The 22,820-nt window shown below is 35.9% G+C and overlaps 1 protein-coding gene across 1 annotated transcript in view; it reads right to left on the bottom strand.

Moving 5' to 3' along the window:
- NAALADL2 (N-acetylated alpha-linked acidic dipeptidase like 2) overlaps positions 1 to 22,820 on the bottom strand; it is a 967,277-nt gene that overhangs the window by 274,693 nt on the left and 669,764 nt on the right. The window lies entirely within an intron of this gene.

Genomic DNA, 22,820 nt, shown 5'->3' with positions numbered 1-22,820 from the left:
TTAAAAATAAAAGGTAAAGGGAAAACAGTTTACAAAAAATATAATTACTTTCCCATAACAGGAATTTCTGTCTATGTCTTTACGATACAAACAAAACCAAGGGCATTCTGAACAGCAGAGAAAATCAATATATTCAACTCTAAAAACAACCTTCTACTTTGTGAAAAACTCAACTTTGATATATAAAATTGACATTTTCAGTCATCTACTTGAATGTCCTCTTATCAGGCAGCTTGTCATCAACTTAAGTGGAACTTTCCCCATTTGATAATGAATCCCCTATGTGCAAATTCTGAAAATTCTGTTACCATCTCCCAAATAAATATACCTTGATTTTTGGATTGTTGTGTTCTTGCTTCTTCTATAAGCTCCCTTTGGAGTTTGAGTATATGACCTAGGCCTTGGGAAAATAATCACATTATAGACTCTCAAAGTCCTTATTACTAAAAGGAAGGAATTAAATTAATTTTTTTCAAGAAGGAATTATCCCTTGAATATCAAAACTTATAGAGGTAGATAGATGAGTGCATTTCTTTGATAAATACATATGTAATAATAAAATACAAGTTTATTGTTGGAAAATAAAACATTGATTTTTTTTTTTTTTTTGCTTTTTTTGGGAGAGTGGGGTACTTTCCTGTGGCATGTGGAAGTTCCCATGCCAGGAACTGAACCTACTGCAGCAGCAACTTGTGCTGCTTTTTGTGACAATGCCAGATTCTTCTCCCACTGCACTACAAGGGAACTCCCCATACATATTGACCTTTCAGTGTTACAAACTATAGAAACTTTAGCTCAACAAATTCACTTATGAAAATGTACTAGCTTTTGCAGTTGGTGCCCACTAGATGGAGAAAAAATTTGTGGCAGGAATATGATTCTGATAGGAAAGTCCTATCAGAATCACTCCCCAGTTGAGTTCTAAAAGCTGTTTCCAATCCATCATACGTTTGACTGCTTGCACTTCTCAGCTCTACCTTCTGATGCAGTTTTGTACAGTTTTCATGAGAACAATGGTCTCTCTACCAGAATATTCACTTCTGAAGTCTCAATACCAGACCATTATATCTCTTTTATGCCCTGTTGGGTCTCAACATTCTCCTTTCTGAAAACTTGCTTAGAATATTTTTACTCTTTTTTTCCCTGTATCCTCACCAACCAATAATACCTTGTTATAAAAATATAAGTAAATATATATATATACACACTTTTTCAGACAACACATCCACCCCTATCTCAAGAGAATCAACCAGATTCTGCACCTGTGGCCTATCTCAAGAGAATCAACCAGATTCTGCACCTGTGGGTTTTCGACCCCTTCTGGAGACCATGAGATCATTATAAGTAGTCTTAGAATATGAGTCTTTATGACTTATCTGTACAAGTTGATTTATAACGTATATTATTTTTCAATTATGTGATATTATATATTATATGATATATAATAATATAACAATAATATAATATAATGTAATAAAATAATGTAATATAAATGTGTTATAGAAACTTAATACATTATATTCAGAATATTATAAATTGCTGTTGGGATTTACAATATTTTTAAAATATTGGTGAAATCAGCATGTGTCACATACTATGGTAAGATGTTAAACTATCTCATCTATCTCAAAGATTTGGAACTATTGGATTAAATCACTTATTAGACTATTATTTGTGTTTTATCTTGGATCAGCATTTTTATTGGTGAAATGTGAATTTTAGGGGTAGGTGGAAGCAGATTAGAGATCTGACTATCTAATATTCTTGATCTCATTTAATTTCTCAATTATATTTTGGTTAGTTGAATAACTGAGAAAATTTATGAAGAAAATTTGGTGGTCTAGCTGGCTTCCAAGAAGGATTACCTATGCATCATTAATCTAGAGTATAACAGGTATCTAACTGTTCATCTTTACCACAACATTGGTTGATGGGCCTCATCAGCTATAAAGACAGGAAAACAAGTCAGAATAAAAATAAGTTTATTCCAGAGTTCAAGTGAATGGAATATCAGAGATCTAACCAATATTCCACTAAAGGGCTTCAACAAAAAATCAAGCCAAGCTCAGAGTTCCTACCCTCTAAGTTAATTTAGGCAAGTCCTTTTTCTTTCTTGTAGCAAATTCATACCTGAATGCTCAGATGAGAAGCCCCCAGGCTCTTTTCATTTTTAGCTTTTATGATTAATCATATCAAAGAAAAAAAATAGCCCAAGGAAAGTGGAAAACCTCAGGGAAAAATCATCATAAACCTTTGGAAATGTTGTTCTTATGACCCCCAAGCCAAGAAAATATGACTCTGTTTGCTACAATACAAAAGCCAAGTGGTCTTGGATGAAATTTATGACAGTGGATTCACACAAACACTATTTAAGAGTGGAAGTATTGTGCATATGCTTTCCCTAGAAGATAGTTCCTCATTTCTGCACATGGGCCCCAAAGCCAATTAAAACAAAAGGTTTTTTGTTTTTTTTGGTTTTTTTATGGCCACATGCAAGGCATATGGAAGTTTCCAGGAGAGGGATTAAATCCAAGTGGCAGCTGACACTGAGGCAGAATAATAACTCAGGTAATCTGTGTAGGAGCATGGTCTTCAATAAATTCTTTGATATGGCTATTGATTAACACTTGTGCCTTAAAAGTTCCAGGAAGTAACATCCCCACAGGCCTTGTTTACATAGAGAGTGTACCTATGCCCAGATGGACATTAATCCCTAATCCCCTGTGACTCAGTTTACATGAAGAAAAGGGCACAGAAACCATGAGACTTATGGGACATTTCCACTATTAAGATCCCTATTGGACAAGGACTGATATAGGTAATTGAGCAAGGCCAATGAGAGAAAACCACATCTTTCTGGACCTCATGCTGGTATTCCCCCCCCCCCATATTTAAGGGATAAAAGCCCCTAGAGGACAATAGAGAGTGGGGGCTCTTCCCCCTCCCAGCAGCCCTGGGAGTTATTTGCCTTCCTGTAGTAGACTTTGCTTGCTTGCTGCCTATGTGTTCTCAGAGTTCATTCTTCAGTTGTGTCAACAATAACCCAGATTATGGTAATATCTTCCTGGCATCAAGACCTATGCCTCACCTGAAGCAATGCCAGATCCTTAAATCCACTGAACTAGGCCAGGTACTGAACCCACACCTCCACGGTGACCCCAGCCCCCGACTGCAGTTGGATTCTTAACCCACTGCACCACAGTGAGAATTTCAGTAATATTTTTGTTTCTAGCTTTTTGTTTGTTTGCTTGTTTTTTCTTTTTTAATTCTGGAGACCTCTATTTAAAGTTCCTATCTCATTAGGCTCCTGTCTAGTCAAGGAATGATGTCCCCTCTGGTCAGCTCCTCATTAAACCTCACATTTGGATACATTATATATTTTACACATTAATTTGCCCATTTAGATAATCTGAAATAACATCAGATACATAAACTTTGGCCTAAAAATGCTTTAGAAGGAAAAAAATTCTTAAAAGTAGAACCGTAAACAGATAGGTTGGGGGTCCCAGAGAAAGAACCAGGAATGGCTTTCTTTTTTTTTATCTTTTTAGGGCTGCACCCAAGCATATTGAAATTCCCAGGGTGGGGGTCAAATCAGAGCTGTAGCTGCCGGCCTACGCCACAGTCACAGCAACACCAGATCCGAGCTGCACAGCTCAAAGCAATGCTAGATCCTTTAACCCACTGATTGAGGCCAGGGATTAAACTCATGCCCTCATGGATACTAGCTAGGTTCATTACTACTGAGCTATGATGAGAACTCCCCAGGAATGGCTTTCTTGATAAAAAAAGAACCCATTTTTAATCCTAAGCCATTTTGTGATCTAAGCCTGGCTACAACTCTTGCCCTTAAACAGATTTCAGTAATTAATGATCTTAATAGAGGGAATAAAAAACAGGAAAGAGTAGTCAAGAAACAAGAGTGCAGCCTTGGGGCAGGGTCCTGGTTCCTCAAGGAATACACATAACAATATATTTTTGAGTTTTGCAGGAGCTCAGGTCCTTACCCAGGTGGAGGATGGAATGATGATCCTGACCCTCCTGACTTCAACCACCATGGCTTGGACTCTGTTGGCCTTTGCCCCAAGTCTATGCTGAATTCTACTCTGCTAGCCCCTTAATGAACATGCATATACCCTTAGCTTAAAACTTCCTGAATTCTGTGTTTGTTCAGGGAGACACTGCTTTGGGAAAGGTCCCTGGTGTTCTCCTTACTTTTTGCAAGTAATAAATCCTTCCTTCTCCTGATCCTTGGCTTGACTGTATCTTTTGACTAGACTCCCACCAAGAGACGGACCCAGTTTTCAGGTAACAGAACAAGCTTCATCTTAATTTTAGCTCTAATTTTAAGAAAAAGCCTAAATGATTTCATCTGTCCAAACTTCTCAACTATTTTTGGGATGCCTAAAATGCTTCAAGAACAGGGAGTTGACTGTCAATTCCTCCATCCAATTTATTTTAACTGTAAAATAAGGGTCAGTTCTACCATCACTAGAAACATATCCAAAGGTGTTGTAAAGCACAGCTGTATCAATTGCAAACAAATAAATGAATTAGAATATTTTCTTATATATTTGTTATATATATAACATATACATACATATGAATATACATAGAATTCGTATATAAGAATACTTCTCATATTCTTATATACACACACGTAAATATTTTTATATATACACAAATACACCTTTTTGGTAAACTGAAATTTACTAAAAATCACATAAATCACTTTTACATTACTTTTTTCCCTGTACTAACACTAGTCCCTGCTGCAAAAATAGCAGTTGAGTAGTTCCAAGATTAGCATTTGACAAGAGTGTCCTCATTTTTTCAAAGGCTGATACTTTACACTTTAAAGATCCTGGTTGTGATCTTATCTTTTTTAAGGCTCCAGGCATTCTTGCTCTGTATTTAATAGTCCTGATAAATATTAAACTCTAATAGGGTTCTTGGAATACTTGTTCCACTCTCAACAGATTACTGCTGACTTTGATATCCTGTAGGAAAAGACTAATGCTAAAATGTAATTTTTTAGAAAAAATAATGATGATTAATAGTTGCCTAGTTATTACATAATAGTAGATAATATTTTTTTAAAAAACACCGTAAGTTGTAATTTTTTTAAATGACATCTTTTCAATTAGGTATTCTATAGTCAAATGTTATAGGAAAATGTATATGATAGTCACACACTTTGAAGGAGTGTACATTGTTACAATGAAGGCCCTGAGAAGATTATTAATTAAAAAAACACACATAATTTTAACTAATTCAGCTTTTCTCAAATGCATTTCACCAGTAATTTCATTTCTCATAATCGTTCAAGAATAAAGTTTGAAAAATACTAGATTGGAGGAAGTCTAACAAACATTTTATTTTTTAATGTGTTAATTGTTAAATATATAGTGATTACTCTAACTAGATAGGGTGGGGTTCCCCAGAGAAGAGAACAAGGAATGGCTTTCTTGACATAAGGGAAGGCATTTTTGGCCTAAGCCATTTTATGACATAAGCCCGGCCACAATGCTTATTAAACAGGTCTCAGTAATAATGACCTCAAGAAAACAAAAAGATAAAATTATCAGGCAAGAGGAGTAACAACAGCAAAGATAACAAATCAGTTGTAAAAAATCCCAGTTCTATTTCAGTGGTAAAGACTAGCCTAACACACTATCTTGAGCTGCTTTGCAAAATTCAAATCTGATGCTCAACCATTAGATCAACTGAAAACAAGAGATGTTAGCATTGACCTCTTTTGCCCCTCATGACTTCAATCAACTAAAGTAAGGACTCTGCCTACTGCCCAAGCCCCTTCATGAATATTTATGTGTTTTCATAGTTTAAGACGTTCTCAATTTTGCTACTGGGGAGACATTGCTTTGGGGAAGATCCCTGGTGTTCTCCTTATTTGCTACACTACATCTTTCCTTCTTGCCATTTCTGGCCTGGTTGTTTCTTCTGACTTGACACCCACTCAAGACGCAAAACCAGTTTTTGGGTAACGTTACTAAGTTATGAAACTGCTTTCATTCACATTTGCCTGGATGTGTCCACAGCAGACTAAATTCAGAGAATGGATTCCAATGAATCAGGTAGGTGGGTGGAAAATGAGAGGTGGTACGGGGAAGGGAATAAGAAAATCCTTCAGGCTAATTCTGAGCTTTGTCCTGCTTATTTTTTTTAAAATGAGTTTCCTCATTACATGAAAGATTACATGCAGCTGGAAATAAGGTGATTAACATGAATTGCTAAAAGCCATGGGAAATTGGATAATTTATCAAAAACAACCAGAATAAATTTCAAAAACAATTGGAAGTTCAGGAATCTATGTACCTATTACGTATTACATGTATATACATATTATTCATTATTTTTTTCTGTCTATCTATCTATCTATACATCTTTTTTTTATCTTAAATAACATTCTTTGGCTGTGGCCATGGCATGCAAAAGTTCCTAGAATGGGAGTCAAACCCATGCTACAGCAATGACCTGAGCCACAGCAGTGACAACACTGGATCCTTAACTGCTAGGCCTCCAGGAAACTCCCTAATAACATTTTAAATGAAAAAAAAAAAAAAAAAACAAAAAACAGTTCCCACTATGATGCAATAGGATAACTGGTATCTGTAGCGTGGCAGGGATGAGAGTTTGATCCCCAGCCCAACATAGTGGGTTAAGGATCCAGTGTTGCTGCACCTGTTGTGTAGGTGGCAACTCTGGCTCAGATTTGATCCCTGGCCTGGGAATTCCATATGCTTTGTGGCAGCAAAGAAAAAAAAAAATAGAGAATGGTTAGCTACACGTTCCCTTCTCTGTAAATTAGCATCTACAATTTTTTGTCTTGCTACCTCCTGCCACCATATACTTAGATCATATTCCTCTTTTTCCTAATAGCATAAGAATTATCATATGAAAATTTCTGAAGTTCCCTAGTGGCCTAGGAGTTAAAGATCTAGCATTGTCACTGCTGTGGCTCAAGACACTGCTGTGCTCAGGTTCGATCCGTGGCTTGGGAACAACTGCAAGCTGTGGGTGTGGCCAAAAAGAAAAAAAAATAATTATCGTATTTCTAGGTCTGTCATTATCGATTTGCTTACTTCTCTTCCTTATCACTATGGAAGCTCTCTGAGGAAAAAGTCTTTATTTATGTTTATGCACACGGCACCTTTTAACACAATAGATGCTAAAATTTTTTCAGTTGATAAAAGGGAATGAACTAAAGAGCGTGAGTGTAGAAAATACAATAATGATACAGTATTTATAATCTAAATAGAGATGGCAATATGAAATGACATTGATGTTGAAGAATGAGGTGGTATAAACCATATAAAGAACTTATGTAATGGAGTTGCCACTTGAAAAATGCTCAGTGAGGGGCGCTGACTCCCTGGACTCCCTCATAACTTTACAGTGGGCCCTCCCCACCTGCAGTTCTGTATCCATAGAGTCAATGAACCATGGGTCATGTAGGACTGTAGTAAATCTTTATTCAACAAAATCTGCATATAAATGGGCCCATTCAGTTCAAAGGCTTGCTGTTCAAGGGTCAACTGTATTTAGTTGTTATTTTTTGTGTTAGGTCCTATAATTCAAAGGATTTTTAAGTGTATTCTTTATCATTCAAAGAAAAAACATAGACAGTATAAAAGATTGCTTATGATAAGACTGACAAAAAATTACTAGTAAGTAAAAACCTAGGAAAAATAGACGTTAAAATATCAAAGTGAAGCCAGAGTCATATTATTATTCAAACTACTCTAGAAGATAGTCTTAAAGCTTTTATTGTTTTGTTTTGTTTTTTTTTTAAAGGGCCACTCCCTAGGCATATGGAATTTCTCAAGCTAGGGGCTGAATTAGAGCTATAGCTGCCAGCCTGTGCTGCAGCCACAGCAATATCTGATCTGAGCCCTGTCTATAACCTACACCACAGCTCACAGCAACACTGGACTTTTAACTCACTAACTGAAGCCAGTGATTCAATGTGCATCCTCATGGATATTGGTTGGGTTTTTTACTGCTGAGCCACAATGGGAATTGGGAACTCTATGTTTATGTCTTCTTAATGACCAAACAAAAAAGAAACAGGATCAGTTCCACCTCACATTACCCATTGATAATATATCATAACTGATATTTAGAACTGAGACCCAAAATGAAATCTGTAGGTAGTTAAAAACAAAGCCATGGTGGGATGTCCCATTCACATAAAATCACTTTCCAGGACAGTTTTATAACATCCTTTGAAATTGAGTGAAAGCATCACGTCAAGGAACAAGATGTTTAATAATGTAGAGAGAAACTAAAATTATGTAACTCAAGAGTATTTTATGCTCTCTTTTTTGAAAATTTTAATCTCGAATGGGGAAATGCAGAATAATTGATTAGCTAGAGCAAAGTTTCTCAACAGTGGTACTCATAATGTTTCAGGCACAGTAATTTTTTTTGTTGTGGGCGTTGTCCTATACATTGTAGAAAGGCTAGCAGCACCCTAGTCCTTTATCTATTAGATGTAAGAAACAACCTCCCATTCCCTGGTTGTAATGAACTGTTTTCTAGGGCACAAAATCACCCCCATTTGAGAACTACTACTCTAGAACATTGATTCCTTCTTAATGGTGGAATCAGAGATCTCTTAAAGGATGTATACAAAACTATGGATTCTTTAACCAAAAAAAGGTCTGTGTGTACACAAGACAAAAAAGTATATGTAATGTTCAGGCTTCATAGACCTGTCACTATACTTCTCATTCAAAAGAACAATGCATTTGACATCTTTTGAAAAATTTCCTCAACTTTTATTTCTTGAAAATTAATCTCATATACAATTGGGTGGTTTTAAGGGATACATGGAGAAACTGAAAAAGACTGTTCATAGGAATAACCAAAATGAGTGAAAACACTGTTTTAACTAAAGCTTTCTGATAATGATTTCCATACGTATGCCAAGACTGGAACTCCTGATGCCTGGGTTTGTCACTATTGGGCGCCTTTACAAACGCTTCTAGTATTTACAATGGGCCAGCTGTTGTTAAAGTAACAAAGTTACTGCTTTCAACTAGCTTACTTTATATTGAGGGACAACAAATAAAGATATAAATAGAATAATATACTTTCAAATATTGATGAGTATTTAAAATAGAATAAAGATGTAGAGATGTATAAGTCCAAATTTTTGAGAGTATATCTACTTAAGTAGTTTAAAGCAATTAGTTAATGAATGGTTTCTTTTTGTTCTTTTTTTTTTTAAGCTCGTATGAAATGTCAATGCATTCTTGGTAGGATTTCTAAAGGGAAATAATATAAAAATATATTATAAAAGAATGGCCTAGTGTTAGAAAGTGAGAAAGTATTTATTATTTTCATTACTAATACTTTCCTGAGAATTTTCCTATTTAATAACAATCTACCACCAATGATTCTTCTCTGAATTCAATTCCTAAGGCTGCTGCAACAAAATACCACAAAATACGCAGGTTAAAAACACAGAAATTTGTCTACGTTTTGGAGGCTAGAAGTCCTCAGTGTTTTCTGAAAGGTTCTAGGCTAGGATTTTCCTTTCTCTCTTCCTGGCTTCTGGTGGATGGCCATGATCCTTGCCATCCTTTTGTTTGTAGATCCATCACTCCAATCTCCTTTATGTCTTTTCCCTGTGAGTTACTGGGTCCAAAATTCCCTTTTCACAAGGGCAACTGCCATTTTTCTAATACATTATGACTTGATCTTAATCTGATTGTATCTTCAAAGATGCTAAAACCAAATAAGGTCACATTCACCATCACAGGAAGGTAGGAATTAAACATAACTTTCCGTAGGACACAAATTTTTTTTGTCCTTTTTATTTTAGGGCCATACTCAGAGCATATAGAGGTTCCCAGGATAGGAGTCTAATCAGAGCTGTAGCAGCTGGCCTAGGCCACAGCCACAGCAATGCCAGATCCAAGCCTATCTGCAACCTACCCCATAGCTCATGGCAATGCCAAATTCTTAACCCACTGAGCAAAGCGAGGGTTTTAATCTACATCCTCATAGATCCTAGTCGAGTTTGTTAACTGCTAACCACAAAGGGAACCCAATGCATCTTCTATAGATTCTTAAGCATTAAGTACCAAAAATATAACAATATGCTCACTTACAGAATAAAAATAAAGTAGAATTACAACTAATTAAAATATACTTTAAACAAGAAAATGTATGTAATTTGAGAATGATAAAAATATACAGACGAATATTACCCACAGGATTTCTTCCAAAGATAGATAGCATTTCTTTTTTGATTCATGTTAAAATAATATTATTTTATTAGACTATAAAAATCTTTTCACTTCAGAGAGGTGGATCAAGATGGCGGAGGAGTAAGACATCACACTCACCTTCTCCCACAAACGCATCAAAAAACACATCTACATGTGAAACGACTCACACAGAACATCTATTGAATGCTGGAAGAAGAACTTAAACCTCCAAAAAGGGCAAGAAACTCTAGACACAACTAGGTAGAACAAAAGAAAAAGAGAGAGAGAGAAAAGGAATCAGGACAGGATTAGTATTCGTGAGAGGGAGCTGTGAAGGATAAAAGGAACCCACACCCTGGGAAGCCACCTCACCAACTGGGAGATCAGCCAAGATGGAGGGACCTCCAAGTCACTGAGAAAAGCACAGCAGCTGGACTGAAGAGGGCAAAGTAGAGTGAGAACTGCACAGGTCATCTGCACCACTGCCCTGGACACCACAGCCTGAGATGCTCAGGTGGGGGCTAGGTGCTGAGACTTAGGCTCTGGAGGTCAGTGCAGGGGAGAGCACTAGGTTTGGCTGTGGGAGAACAGCCTAATGGGCTAAGGAGCACTGTGACCCACCAGGCAGGGGAGCAGTGTGCTATGGGCTGGGGAGTGGTATGCTGCAGGCTGGGGAGTGAAACACTACAGCAGAGGGAATGCAGGAGAAAGTCTGGGCCCTCAGGAGAAGGCAACATTGTTGGGGAGAGTGTGAAGGGGTGGGTGAGAAGAGGAGTGGCAGACCAACATAGGAATCTCCCCACACATGCATGCACAGGCTCTCAGAGGGCATGGTGTCTCTGCTGCAGGCTCTGGGTGGCAAGAAGCCACTTACTTGGGCTACAGGAGACCAGTCACTTCTTGTGCAGGCTATGGATGGCCAGGCATCTCTTGTGTGGACTAAGGGCAACAGGGGGCTAAGTGTGATTTGGTGCCTCCTGCATGATCTATAGGTGGCAGGGATGGACTCTGGTGGTCATCTCAGAGGCCAGAGGGAGGCAAGGCCTGCCATCACTGGGGACCTGGGAGTGGACTCCACTTTATTGCTCTCACCCCCCTGGGAACACATCCACCCTGCACCTACCATTGCCAAACATTCTGGGCAGCACCCAGATGCTTGATCACTGTCCCTTCCCAGGAACCTACAACTAGGAGCAGCTGGTTCAGCACCTCCTCTGGGGGCTAGACGGGATGAGGTGCTTCTTGCATGGTCTACAGGTAGAAGGGGCCTGCCACCACTAGGGGTTCATGAACAGGCACCACTTATGGCCCCAAGCACCTCAAGGGTACCACAGAGAAGGGCACTGTGACCGAACACCACCTATTGTTGCTCTTGCACCCGTGGGAACACACCAGCCCTTTTGCTGCCACTGCTGAACACTCCAGGCAGTGCCCGCATGCTTGATCTCTGTCATTTCCCAGGATCCCAGCCTGTGCAGCACTTTCTGCGTTGGCTAAGTGAGACAGGGTGCTTCTTGCATGGTCTGCAGGAGGTGGGGGCAAACCACCACATTTATCACTGACTCCAGAGATGGGCATGGCCTGCTACCACTAGGGGTCCCTGAGCAGACACCACTTGCACCTTCAATCACCTCAAAGGAGGTCACTGCAATCAAACACTACCTGTTGTTTTTCTCACCCCCATGGGAACACACACACCTTGCCACTGCCACTGCCCAATGCTCTGAGGACTTCCTAAATCTTCCTAAGGCTCATTAACACTTCCCAGGTCTCTGCAACTAGGAGTAGCCTGTACCACCCCACTGAAGATCCTTAAAACTGTCAATATCCCAGCAACTAGGCACTGACTACTTACTGGCCCTACCCATTGCCTCCTTCTCCCTGGAAACACACTCGGAATCCTAAGGATAATAGCCTGCTCACACTGAAGAAAGAGATAGCAAATATCCAAACTTCCATGCAAAAAATAAACAGTAAACCCCCATAAAATATATAGGGCATACTTGCATAGAAATAGCCCCCCAAGATTACAGTTTGGTTTCCTTAAACTCACAGAAAAAGAAAAATATAAGCAAGATGAAAATACTCAGTAACCATTCCCAGTTAAAAGAACAGAAGAATTCACCTAAAGCAGCAAACAATGAAATGGACCTCTGCAGTCTGATAGACACTGAGTTCAAAAGGGAGACAGTGAAAATACTGAAGGAATTAAGCCTGAATATCAAGGAATTAATAGTAGATATGAACAGTAATGCAGTTTCCTTTAGAAAGGAACTAGCAATTGTAAGAAGGAACTTAGAAAAACAAGAAAATTCATTTAAAGAGACACAAACTGAGCTAAAAGCACTAACAGCAGAATTAATAATTCAGAGGAATGAATTAGTGACATGGAAGATAGAATAATGGAAATCACACAATCAGGACAGCAGACAGAAAATTAAATGAAGAAAACACAAAAGCAATATAAGAGATCTATGGGATAATATAAAGCAGGACAATCTACACATAATAGGAATTCCAAAAGAAGAAAAAGAAAAGGGGATTGAAAATATATTTAAAGAAATTATGTCTGACAAAATTTCAAATCTAAAGAAAACTGAAAACAAGATAAAGGAAGCACAGAAGTCCTCAAACAATTTGAACCCAAATAGGCCCACACCAAGACATATTATAATAAAAATGGCAAAAGTTAAAGAGAGGATTCTAAAGGCAGCAAGAGAAAAACAAAACATTAATTATAAGGGAACCCCAATAAGGCTATTAGCTGATTTCTCTACAGAAGCACTACAGCCGGAAGGGAATGGCAAGATATATTTAAAGTTCTGAAAGGAAAAAAAAAATGCAGACTAGAATACTCTATCCAGAAAGAATAGCATTTAAAATAGAAGGGGAAATAAAGAATTACTCCATCAAACAAAAGCTAAAAGAATGCAGCAATACTAAACCCAATACTAAAAGACATACTGAAAGGGCTTCTTTAAATAAATAAAAAAAAAAAGAAGTAAGAACAAATAGGATGCAGGAAACTACAACAGGAAAGAAATTACTTAAATAAGCAATCATAAAGCTCTAGAAAAACAAGAAAATAGGGGAGCTATTATAAAAGCAATGATAAACACAAAGAAGAGCAAAAGGACAAACATAAAGATGTTAAAAAGGACTTCAAAATCATAGAATGTGGGGAAGGAAAGTAAGAAAAACAGGGCAACCACAAGTCAAAACAAAGCATTACATTCCTAAAAACTGAAAAGAAAAGTACTCAAGCATAAAATAAATGGAAATCATCCATCTACAAAAAAAAAAAGGAGAAACACAGAATCAACTGGAAAACAAGGTTTAAAATGGCAATAAATACATAGCTATCAATAATCACCTTATGTATCAATGGACTGAATGCTCCAATCAAAAGACACAGAGTGGCAGATTGTATAAAAAAAGCAAAGACCTACAATCCTCTTCCTACAAGAAACTCACCTTAGGACAAAGGACACATATAGACTGGAAGTGAGGGGATGGGAAAAGATATTTCATGCCAATGGACAAGACAGGAAAGCAGGAGTTGCAGTACTCATATCAGACAAAATAGACTTTAAAATGAAGGCCATAGAGAAAGACAAATAAGGACTCTATTTAAAGGTAAAAATATCCATTCAAGAAGAGGATATTACAATTGTCAATATATATGTCCCTAATATAGGAGCACCCAAATACCTACAAAAAATACTAAGAGATATAAAAGGAGAAATTGGTAGGAATACAGTAACAATAGGAGACTTTAACACCCTACTCACATCAATGGACAGATCCTCTGGACAGAAAATCAATAAGGCAACAGAGATCCTAAATGACACAATACAAAAGTTATATTTTATTGATATTTTTAGGACATTACATTTTAAAAAAATCAGAATATACATTCTTCTCAAGTAGAATCTTCTCAAGTGCACATGGAACATTCTCAAGGACTGATTACATACTGGGGCACAAAGCTAACCTCAACAAATTTAAGAGTATAGAAATTATTTCAAGTACCTTCTCTAACCACAATGGCATGAAACTAGAAATCAACCACAGGAAAAGAAATGAGAAAAACTTACTACATGGAAACTAAATAACATGCTACTAAAAAACGAATGTGTCAATGAGGAAATCAAGAAGGAAATTAAATAATACCTCATGATATATGATAATGAAGACATAAGCACTCCAAATCTACGGGATGCCACAAAAGCAGTGTTCAGGGGGAAATTCATAGAGATACAGTCATTTCTCAAAAAATATAAAAAATCTCAAATTAACAACCTAACCCACAACCTAAATGAATTATGAAAAGAACAAACAAAACCTAAAGTCAGCAGAAGGGAGGAAATCATTAAAATCAGAGAAGAAATCTATAAAATAGAGATTCAAAAAACAATGGTAAAAAATCAATAAAACAAAGAGCTGGTTCTTTCAAAAGGGAAATAAAATTGACAAACCTCTGGCCAGACTCACCAAGAAAAGGAAAGTAAAAATCCCAAATAAACAAAATATGAAATGAAAAAGGAGAAGTCACAATGGATAACGCAGAAATACAAAAAACCATAAGAGAATACTACAAACAACTATATGCCAACAAATTTGACAACCTAGAAAAATGGACAATTGCTAGGAACTTATAGCCTGCCAAAACTGAATCAAAAAGAAATAGATCAACTGAACAGACTGATCACTAGAAATGAAATTGAATATGTAATAAAAATACTGCCTACAAATAAAAGTCATGACTGGATGACTTCACAGGTGAATTCTACCAAACATACAAAGAGGAACATATACTTATCCTCCTTTAATTTTTCCAAAAGGTTGAAGAAGAAGAAACATACCCAATGACATTCCACGAGGCCAGCATCACCCTAATTCCAAAACCAGACAAAGATACCACCAAGAAAGAAAACTATAGGTCAATATCTTTGATGAATATAGATGCAAAAATTCTCAACTAAATTTTATCCAACTGAATCCAACAGATATCCAACATATCTTTTTGATGATATAAAAAAGGTCATACTCCAAGACCAAGTGGGTTTCATCCCAGGTTCACAAGGATGGTTCAACATATGCAAATTAATCAATGCCATACACATTAATATTAACAAAATAAAAGCCAAAAACCACATCATCTCAATAGATGCAGAAAAAGCATTTGACAAAGTCCAACATCCACTCATGATAAAAACTCTTATCAAAGCGGGTACAGAGGGAACGTACCTTATTATAATAAAAGACCTTTACAACAAACCTGCAGCAAATATAATACTCAATGGAGAAAAGCTGAAAGCCTTCCCACTAAAATCTGGAAAAAGATAAGGATGTCTACTCTCACCACTGTTATTCAATATAGAATTGGAAGCAGCAATCAGACAAAAGAAATAAAAGGTATGTAAACTGGAAAAGAAGGGGTAACATTATCACTCTATGCAGATGACATGATAGTATATAAAGAAAACCGTAAGGACTCAACCCCAAAATTACTTGAACTGATCAACAAATTCAGCAAAGTAGCAGGATATAAGATTAACACTCAGATTTGCATTTCTGTATACTAACAATGAAATATTAGAAAAGGAATACAAAAAATACAGTACATTTTCAAATTGCACCCCACAAAATCAAATAACTGGGAATATACCTGACCAAGAGGTAAAAGACATATATGGTGAGAACTATAAAACATTAATCAAGGAAATTAAAGAAGATGTAAAGAAATGGAAAGATATTCCATGTACCTGGGTTGGAAAAATTAATATTGTAAAAATGGCCATATTACCCAAAGCAATCTACAGATTCAATGCAATTCCTATAAAATTACCCATGACATTTTTCTCAGAAACTAGAACAAACAATCCAAAAATTTATATGGAACCACAAAAGACCCAGAATTGCTAAAGCAATCCTGAGGAACAAAAACCAAGCAGGAGGCATCTCTATCCCAGACTTCAGGCAATATTACAAAGCTCTGGTAATCAAGAAGTGTGGTACTGGTACCAAAACAGACATACAGACAAATGGAACAGAATAGAGAACACAGGAATAAACCCAGAAACCTATGGTCAATTAACCTTTGAGAAAGAAGGCAAGAATATAAAATGGGAAAAATGCAGTCTTTACAGTAAGTGGTGCTGGGAAAACGGGACAGCTGCATGTAAATCAATGAAACCAGAATATGCCCTCAACCATGCACGAAAAAACACTCAAAATGTCTTAAAGACTTAAATGTAAGACAAGACACCATAAAACTCCTAGAAGAGAACATAGACAAAACATTCTCTGATATCATCCTTACAAATGTTTTCTCAGGTCAGTCTCCCAAAGCAACATCTTTAAAAGCAAAAATAGACCAATGGGACATAGTCAAACTGACAAGCTTTTGCATAGCAAAGGAAACTATTAAAAAAAAAAAGACAACTTACAGAATGGGATAAAATAATTTCAAACGATGCAACTGATAAGAGCTAAATCTCTAAATAAACACGAACTTATACAACTCAACAGCAAAAAAGCCAACAACCCAATTGAAAAATGGGCAAAACACCTGAACAGACATTTTTCCAAAGAAGATATACAGATGGTCAACAAGGAAATGAAAAAATGCTCAACATCACTGATTAATAGAGAAACATAAATCAAAACTACCATGAGATACCACGTCACACCAGCCAGAATGGCCACCATTAATAAGTCCACAAATAACAAATGCTGGAGGGGGTGTGGAGAAAAGGGAACCCTCCTGCACTGGGGGTTGGAATGTAAACTGGTACATCCACTATAGAAAACAGTATGGAGATACCTTAGAAAACTATACATAGAATTACCATATGACCCAGCAATCCCACTCTTGGACATACATCCAGACAAAACTTTCCTTGAAAACGACACATGCACCCACATGTTCATTGCAGAACTATTCACAATAGCCAAGACAGGGAAACAACCCAAATGTCCATCGACAGATAATTGGATTAGGAAGAAGTGCTACATATAGAGAATGGAATACTACCTAGTCATAAAAAAGAACAAAATAATGCCATTTGCAACAACATGGATGGAATTAGAGACTCTCATACTTCACTTCTCATAAGTGAAATAAGTCAGAAAGAGAAAGACAATACCATATAAGTTATATATGAAATCTAATATAGGGCACAAATGAACCTTTCCACAGAAAAGAAAATCATGGAAAACCAACAGACTTGTGGTTGCCAAGGGGAAGGGGGAGGGAGTGAGATTTTGGGCATTCGGGGTTAACAGATGCTAACTATTGCCTTTGGAATGGATAAACAATGAGATCCTGCTGTATAGCACTGGGAATTATGTCTGGTCACTTATGATGGAACACTATAATGGGAGAAAAAAGAATGTATACATGTATGTGTGACTGAGTCACCTTGCTGTACAGTAGAAAATTGACAGGACACTGTAATCCAGCTATAATGGAAAAAATAAAATCATTATAAATTAAAAAAAACTTATTCACTTTAAAATGTTCATTAAATATACAAAGGACAAATTCATAATCTCTTGCGACAAAGGTAAGATGAGTATTTATTCATATGTTCATACATCTCTAGTTGTATTAGCTTTTAATTTATAACATTTCAAATTTTTGCATTGTCAATATTATGTAATGATTTTTAGATTTTGTTGTTGTTGGAAGCATTCTGAATCTGTGTAAGCTAGAAATCATAGGAGACAGCATTAAATTTTTATATGGTAGACAAAAACAATTTTTTTTCTGCAAAATTACCAGCTGGTCATGAAATTTTAGCTTCTCACCCTTGATTCTCATTTCACTTTGAATGGTAGACTCTTTCTAAAGTAGGCCTTTCTATTTTTGGACAGCTCCAAATGTTAAAGTCCTTCATTTTTCTCAGCCAATCAATAAATACCCTTTTCTAATGTCCCCCACCTTATTCAGTCTTCTTCTTCCTTTTTTAATTTATTTTTTTTGGCTGCACCATGGCATATGGAAGTTCCTGGGCCAGGGATCAAATATAAAATGCATCTGCAACTTACACCACAGCTATGGCAACACCAGATCCTTAACCCACTGTGCCACAGCAGGAACTCCTATTCTGCCTTCTTAAACTACATTAACACATCTATTACCTTTGCCACATGTTAGGGCAGTCATCCGCTCTAAGTCTTTTTTTTTTCCTAAGATTAATTATTTCAATTATAGTTCATACAACATACTTTCAGATATATTTACTATCTTTTCTCACTTTATTCTGGTTATGTGGCCCTCTTAAATTCTTCAGAAATCATGCAAATTCTCCAGTGACGACGGTGTGACAACAAAAGTGAAAAGTAGAATAAGGACCACTTCTTAAATTTTTATTAGGGTAATTTAAGGCAAATTTAGCATTTTCATAGTCATGTAACATTGTTGATTCATATTTAGCTTGCTGACAAATAGAATCTCTAGAGCTTTTCCACATGTGGTATTTCTAAGACATGTCTTCTCTAATTATCTATTATAATGGGAACTAGCATTGGTAAGATAATTAAAATCCATAGATAATTCTCCAATTATATCATATCCATTAATCTAAATTCTTTCTACAATTAAATATCTACAGAATCACTAAAAAGTATAAAAACAAATTGATTTGGAATTTTGTGATTTAATTGCATACCCTAATAAAATGGTTGAAAGTTAAGCAGAGATTCAGAGACAAAATAAAAGCTATAAGTGTGCTGTGAGTAATCTTACTGATAATAACTAAAAGCACAGCATTTTAAAATTTTGTACTCCTAGTATTTTAAAGTTCATACATTAACTGTCCTTTTGAAATATTCTAACCTTCAATTTGACTAATATGAATTCAGTGGATCAATTTTATTTCTTGTTAACCTTCTAGGTTTCATCTATTGGATATACAAGTCTGATCATTTACATCTTCAAAGATGTTTACATAATGTCTATTTATTAATTCAATGAATACTTATTGAGTGCCTTATATGTATCAGGTCTTTCTCTCTTTTGCAATTTGACATTACTACGTGTATTTGTGTATATGTGTTCATGTTTGTTTGGCTACACTTAATAAGGGTCCATAAGAGTAAAGGAAATCCAAAGGATTAAAGGCATGATTTCTTCCTATGATTTGCTTTATGGATCTCCTCCCAATTTGCCAACAAATCAGAAACAAGCATGAAGTTTATTAATTCAGTTCTTAGCTCTGCCACTGCCTAATTTCTGGATAGTAACTAATTTTCTGTATTAATGTTATAACACCACTGGTATGATCTTCAAATTTAAATTTAGAGGAAGTAGCATAAATAGAAAATTAATAATTAAAGGTATTCATATGAAACATTGCTAGGTGCCAAACATTTTAGTTTTAATTCTGCATATATTTACATGTGACATTATCAGAAATGTGTCAGAAAAAAAGGTTTTTTTATAAATCAACAAGAAAAAAGAAAGAAGAAAAGATTGTTTCTAATCTCTTTTTAGCCCTGTTGCATCCTAAGGCCTGCTTAGAGATAACTAATGCATAAAATAATGAAAGATAATAATATAGTTAAAGTTATAGTTGGGCCTCATCCTGTTGCATACTATAAGGGCCACTGCAGTCCATTTGTCTACTTACTAATAATTATATTAACTAATATGAGCTATTATAAATCTTAAGGTTATGGATTAAACGAGTGAAAACTTTAGAAGAAGCATAAGGGACATGAGATTATTTTAAATACAGAATCACTAAAAATAATATTGGTATAAATACAAACCAAGGAGTGTTTCATTATGTTCAGGAACTGGTCTTAAAGAGTGTTTAGAAAAGAAAAATAGCTGCAGGCATATGCATATAAGAATTAGCTAAACATTTGTCTTCTCTCTAAATGTGGTACTTACAAAGTGAGAAAGACTAGAATTTGTATCATAAACTTACAGAGATGGTGAGAAAATTACTTTAAATGACATATAGTTAACAGAAGTGATAGTGTCCAGATTTGGGGGAGAAGGCCAGTGAAAGAAAATATTGAATCCTCTTTCTATGATGCTTGAAAACACTAAAATTGCATCAAATATCACAATACAAAGGAAGAAAGGAAGAAAGGGTTCACAACTTAGAGCCATCCAGAGTTCCAACTTTGTGCCTTTTCAGACTATGAAAATAATCTTCAAGGTCTTTTTCTATCTCCTAACTGGTGTTCAAAAAAACAGTAGGCAAATGAATTGCTCAAATAATAGTTTTCCTTCATTATTTAAAAACTTCAGCCTCATAGCTACCATCTCTGGAAGAGGATTTGATCATCCAATCCCAGACCTTTTAATTAAGAGTTCTTCACAGCCAAAGCACATTTCAATCACGTTGGTACTATGCAGAAGTTTGCAGAGCTTATCGCAAATGCTCATCTCACATACATCCACACATTTACACACAAGCTTTGTCAATTCTTGTACTCCTCAGACAGTACCTCCTCCTTGCTTATGTAACCAGGGAAACAGCCTTGTTTCTCAGCCTGAAGAGATGTGGGACAACATCTAAACCAAAGATAAACTATAGTAATAGCTTCTTGCTGTGGATATAAATATAGATACACATTATATTTATATTTATTTATTTTATACCTCCATAGGTAATGCAAATATTTACTCCTAGCAAAGAACCACTGTTTTATAGAGACTAGATACTCAGGAAAAACCTCCTTAGAAAATAACAAAATCCCAGTTGCTGACATCTATCTACATGAATAGAACTAATATTTACACCATTTGCCATTCCTTTCAGTAGGAACTCTATCTCTCATTTTTATCTGATTTCTTTCACCTGTGATCTTGTCTCTCAGTAATTGCCATAGTCTGTTTGCTTTTGTGACCATTTTTTTTTTTTAATTCATGTTCTCCTTTACAAGGAATGCTTTCACAAAGGCAGCAAACCCCTAACTGCCTGTAATGGAGATCCACTCTCAACTCTGCTCCATTTACTACTCTTTCCTACTTGTACTGTGTATACATTCCCATCAGAAGAGGGGACTTCACAGAAACTACCAAGTGAAAAAGCAAGATCAAAACTCAAAATCTGATAATCTCATGAGACTTGCCAGAATACCACATCGATGTTTAGTGCTGAATTATCTGTATATAATGTCCCCTGAAATTTCTTTTCTACTCATACAGAAGAGGAAAAAGATGAAAAAAAATGATAAAAACCTTTACATTTTCAAAGTGAAGATAACCATTTTCTCTTTAATTATGTTAGAGTTAATAGCTTTTATGAATGCTAATAAACCTGTACATTTTCCAACCCTAGTGATAATGCAGTCATTTTCAGAGCAACATGACTTAACATTTAGAGCCTCCAGTAATGAATTCAAAGGTGTGGGATCTGAAAAGTATGGAAATAAAATAACTACAATTATTATTAAGAAGTTAATTCCATTAAAAGTATCACAGAAGCATTCAATTATCATGTTGCATTATTACATTAATCTTAATTGTCACCCTACATACCTAAAGTTGCCCATCTTCTTTCCGAAAAAAAAAAAAAAAAAAAGAGTGACATGGTAGTCACTTGTAAATTCTCATAATCAATGTATGTAGTAGAGGCAGAAAGATATCTATTCAATGAAATCCATCTGGATTGCCCTGTGGTTGGTTCATTGCTCTCAGCTTGTTCTTAAGCCTAGCTTTTATCTTCTCAATTCGAGTTTTCAATCCTCTTACCATTTGGAATGGTATATCTCCATGACAGCACCTTATATAGACTTCTCTGCTAACTCTGGCAGTCATCCACAACTTTGAAAAACCCTTAGAATGTTTTGTATAATTCTGTAATTGTGTTGATTACAAACGGCCATGTCTCCAAACCCCTGGGTATCTAGGATACCACAGCCTGAAGTCTATTGTAATACAACCTTAACATCTTTAGATGGTCACTGTATATCAGACTTCCCTTGTTGAAAAGAGCAATAGTGAAAGAAAAAAAAAAAAGATGTTTGCTTTTTACATATATTCATCAATTACTTTTCTCTGACCGTTGCTAAAAGAGGTCTGATGGCTTCACAGTATTTCCCATAGTAAACAGAATTAAATTATGCTTTATCAGAACATGTAAATTGTTGGAATATGTTAACCTCTAGACCAGAGCAGAACATTTGTCAAAGATGAAAATGCTGTTCTGAGCTATCCAGTAGGATAGCCACTGTCACATATGAATATTAAGCACTTGGAAAGTGGCTAGTATGCCTGAGTAAATGAATTCTTCATTTTATTTAATTTTCATTATTTAAATTTAAACTTTAAATTCTACACACAGCTAGTGTACACTATTGAACAGTTCAAGTCTAGACTGTGGTTTCTTTTAGGGCTTTTATCTTCTTCTTCTTTTTATCTCTAGGATTGTGCCTGCCACACATAAAAATCAGTTCCATTAATAATGTTTATTGAATTAGTAAGTGAGTGAATTGTGTACTCTGAGATTAGCTTCTGACTTCCAGAAAAACTGAAATAATAAGCACAGAGAAACTAGGACAGAACACTGAGCTCAGAACAGCGTGTTCAATAAGTAATAGCTACATGTATATTTT

The sequence above is a fragment of the Phacochoerus africanus genome, chromosome 1 (assembly GCF_016906955.1).
Source record: "Phacochoerus africanus isolate WHEZ1 chromosome 1, ROS_Pafr_v1, whole genome shotgun sequence".
Classification (NCBI taxonomy): Eukaryota; Metazoa; Chordata; class Mammalia; order Artiodactyla; family Suidae; genus Phacochoerus; species Phacochoerus africanus.
The sequence above is the reverse complement of the archived record's forward strand: the minus strand, read 5'-3'. Positions and strand labels throughout refer to the sequence as shown.